The sequence below is a fragment of the Penaeus vannamei genome, chromosome 18 (assembly GCF_042767895.1).
Source record: "Penaeus vannamei isolate JL-2024 chromosome 18, ASM4276789v1, whole genome shotgun sequence".
NCBI lineage: Eukaryota > Metazoa > Arthropoda > Malacostraca > Decapoda > Penaeidae > Penaeus > Penaeus vannamei.
The window spans coordinates 5,436,198-5,441,197 of record NC_091566.1 but is presented as its reverse complement, the minus strand read 5'-3'; positions in this window follow the sequence as shown (position 1 = coordinate 5,441,197).

The following is a 5,000-nucleotide window of genomic DNA, read 5'->3' as shown; positions in this document are numbered from 1 at the left end:
TCCCCCTCTTCCTCTTTCATGTTCATTATTCCACTTCCTTTCATAACAGAACCCGAAACGCCAATAACCTAGCCCTGAGCCGGCAAGCCTTGCATACAAGAAAAGTATTCAGCACAAAAGATTCTGGGCGCTTTCTCTCTCTTATAATTCGTAGTCTTTTCCATTCCGCCTTTTATCAGTTTCTTTGTAGCTTTTTACCGGGTCTTATACGACGAATGTATAAGATGAAAGCAGAAAGGAAAGGACTGTTCACATCTATTTTAGTCTAGTTATTTTACATTTCTATTGTGTATCTTACTGTCACTTCGTAAAATGTATCTGCTCGTAAGCAGTATAAATGTAAATAGTTCATGTAAATAGTTTATGTTCTGCTCCTTGCTGTCATATATGCCATTTGCAGGTTTGCTCTTGCAATATGTAAGTACGCGTAGTTAAGTGTTTTCATTCTACTGTTAACCATTTTAGTTATTAACAGCATTAAACTGTTATTTTTAACTACAACTGCTAATACTACTATTACTGCTACTACTACTATTCTTACTACTACTACTACTAATACGACTACTAGAATTACTACTGCTACTACTACTACGACTACTATTCTTACTACTACTACTACGACTACTATTCTTACTACTACTACTACTACTACTACTAGAATTACTACTACTACTACTAATACGACTACTATTCTTACTACTACTACTACTACTACTACTACTACTACTACTACTCCTACTATATCTTTAATCATAATGCTACCATTGTTGCTGTTTTAGATATCATTATCATTTTATTATCATATTTACTTCTCCTTCTGCCACTATTATTAGAAAATCCGATATCCTGTTGAAGAGCAATTGTGAATACTAATTAACATGTCACTAGTTTTATAACATTATCAATACAACGGACGGCCATGTGGAATTAAGAAGAAATATTGTATTATGACCCTTATGAGATCTTGCGTTAAAGGGAAAAGAAGAGGGAAGTGGGGAGAAAGAGGAAAGAGAAAGAGGTAGGGATAAAGTAGAGAATAGGAACGAATAAGAAGGGAAGAGAGAGAAAGGAAAAAGAGTAAAGAGAAGGGATGAAGTAGAGAAAAGAAGGAAAGAGTGAAAGAGAAATAAATAGTAAGAGAAGAAAAAATATAAAGAAAAAGGAAGGCAAGAACGATATAAAGAGAAAGGAGTAGGTAGTAAGGGAAGAAAAAGAAAGGAATAGGAAGAAAGGGATTAAAAGAAAATAGAAATAAAAAAGGAAAAAGAAAGAAACAAAAAGTAAAAGGAAAAAGGAATGGGAAGGGTAGAGAGGGAGAAAGAGAAAGAAATAGAAAGAGAAGAAAAAGAAAGAATAGGAAAGAAGGAAAAAAGAAAGATTTTTATCAAATATCTAAACAAGGAAAAAGTAAGAAAGAAAGAACCATAAAATAGAAAGGAATGGAAAAGGGAGAGAGAAATGAAAAGAGAGAGAAATAGAGAACGGGAAGGAAGGTGTGTCATAAATCCGATTCATAAATGTGTGTTGCGGGTCGCATAAAAATATTTAAGTATCTTTATATCATCTTTTGCAAGCCCGCTTATTCCTTTATGCAATTCTACATGAAACTTACGTATATCTATAAATGCAACAGTGATGATATCATAAGGCGTAGTAATGATAATGATACGGATGATAATGATTGTCTAAAACTATAATGGTGATGATTTGATATCATTAAAATCTTTACTGATGTTTGTAATATCATTTTCTTTTCTCTTTGTGATCATTATTAATATCATTTATTTTCCTTTATCACTATGGTCATTATTTTTTTTCTTATTTTCATTATATTTATTATTATTATAATAACAAATATTTGTTATCATGATTGCTATAACCATCATCGTTACTATCATTATGATTTATTATCATTGTAGTTATTGTCATAATGATAATAATAATAATAACTGTTATTATTAATGTTACTATTACTTTTATCATTATCATTATTATCATTACTACTGTTCAGTATCATTACTTTAATTTCGTTACCATCATTATTATGACTGTTCTTGTTATCATCTCTATTTTTATCATTATTATTATTGTCATTATTATTATTATTATTATTATTATTATTATTATTATTATTATTATTATTATTGTTGTTGTTGTTGTTATCATTATTGTTACTATCATTATCATTATTATTATCATCATCATCATCATCATCATCATCATCATCATCATCATCATCATCATCATCATCATCATCATCATCATCATCATCATCATCATCATCATCATCACCATCATTATCATCACTATTAGTAGTAGTAGTAGTATTGTCATTTTTGTTATCATCATTATTATCATTATCCTTATCACTGTTGTTGTTTTCATTATTATTATTGTTATTATCATCATTATCATTACTGTTATTATCATCGCTATCATCGTGAAGATTATTTGTATATTTGTTGTTCGTGTTAATGTTTCTTGTTCAGCTTTGTTGTACTTTTGACAAAAATTCTTGCAATTATTATTCTTATTATTATCATGCCTATGATCATTATAATTTTTATCATTACTGTATTTTTACTTGAGATATTTTTGTTTATCATAATCTAACATCATTATTTCTATCATTATCACGATAAACATAATAATTATCATTATTATTATCACCATCATTGACTTTATCATAACCATTGCTATTTTATTAATATCATTATTTGATCATCGTAATTAACACCATCATTATCATATATACCATTTATATTATCATTATCATTATTACTATCATTATTCTTATCATTATTATTATCATCATTATCCTTATTATCATATCTTCTTGATATAATTAGTATTATTATCGCTGTTTTTATGACTACCATGACTATTATTCTTATGATTTTTTAATCATTAATATCGATGTCGTGATTATGATAATGGTTATCATCATTCTCATTCTCATTATAATTGTCGTCATTGTCAGCATTAGTATGATATTCTTTTACTGTCATTATAACTGTTATAGTTATGATGCTGTAATCTTCCTCTTCATCATTCTCACTATCATTCCTATCATTTTCATTATCATTATCATGCTCATTCATATCAAGCATTATTAACCTTCTGTCTTAACCATTATTAACCATTATTATCATTATTAACCTTTGTCTTAATCATTACCTTGGTTCGATCGCGACCTATCAATTTTTGTCCTTTTTGAGAGTATATTTACTCATCTCCGCCTCTCGTGTCATTGTCACTGAATCATAATGACATGAGTCATCACCTGAGTTGACTTTCGCAGCTAAGCTAAGTGATTCTAGAGCTTTTGTCAATAGAGTCGAAAAAGCGGCTTTTTCGGCTGCAATGTCAGCTCCGATTCGAGGGTTTGCTGTGTTGGAGTTTTGAAGTGTTGGCGAGCCTTTTTAAGTGGCTTCGGAAATGTAGGGAAAATGTTAAATGAGGAAATGATTGTTAAGGATAACTGTTAATCTGAGAGCGAGGAACCACACTCAAGTGAGGGTCCGATTCACGCAGCTGATAACAATAACAATAATGGAAATATTAACAGCGATATTTGGATAAATGTACACATATAAGTATAATAAATTATTGCTGTTGTTATTTGTTTTATTGTAATCAAGTGCGTGCATTGTTTTTCATTTTCTACAATGGTTTCAGGTGAAATTTTTCTCTGAGAACCATTTTAAATACTTATGATTTAACACATATACATACATAGGCTCAAGCCCTGCAGTGGAATAAATGGCTGTTGAACAAACACGCACACATATATGTCTGTGTGTGTGTGTGTGTGTGTGTGTGTGTGTGTGTGTGTGTGTGTGTGTGTGTGTGTGTGATATACATGTTCTGATTTGTAATTGAAATCATGTAATTGAAATCTTTATGGATACTTCATATATGTTTTTTTGTTTTTCCTTAAGATGTGCAATTTTCAAAGAAAATTATTTTAACCAAGAAGAATGTATTTATGATTTTTAGTATGATTCTTGTTTATTTCTGCTAGTGAACAATGAACTTTCTATAATGCTGCGTTCGGAACTGCTCGTCTTGCTCGTCCAGACATCTTGTCCAGGACCAGCAGGACGAGTGGGCCGCGTTCGGAACCTCCAAGACCCTTTCTGCCTAGAATGCCACCGGCTCGAATGTAAACATTCACTTTTTTATCATACCGGTGTCTTTATTTTACACGCTGCATAGGTTTTGTAACTCCTTTGATGCACATTTAACTTACCTGCAACTGACAAACACAAAAATTATCCTTTGATAACACCATTAAAGGGTCATAAAATTACCCACCAATATCTTGTGGTTATCTGCGACTGTCAATGTTTACATACAAAATCTATTGTGACGTCATCTCGTCCTGCTCGGCCACCTTCGCAGGAGGGCGAGTTGGACGAGCTAGACTACGTGCCGGGAAGAGATAGTAGAGGTTCCGGACGGTCAAAACATCTCGTTCAACTGGTCTGGACGAGATAGACGAGCAGTTCCGAATGCAGCATAATAGAATTGGTTTATAATCTTTGGAAATCCTTGTACGTACATTTCTCATTTTTGTAGGTATGCGCTTGGTACTTTTAGGCATCTACTCCCCCCCCCCCCCCCCGCGAGGACGCCTTTTTTTTAGACTGCAGCAGGCATTTGCTAAGAGCCCATAAATACATATTATTTAGCAACTTGGTTACGAGAACAAAGTAATGAACATCTATATTTCGTTCCTTGTTTTTCCCTAAATCATAATAATGTGTGACTATAACGTTTTCTTTATAAATATGATTGATAGAAGCATTTTCATGGAATTGGATTGTGCAAGGGCTTATGAAGAAGTCACGTGTGTTTATTGTGTTTTATATTCCATGTTTTGAGCCTGTTTAATAAGGCGACAATTTTTTTTACTATGATGATAAATGAAATAAAATCGTAAATGGTTATCAGTGAATGTCAAACGTACGTTTCTTTGAAGCAAATGTGATATGCAG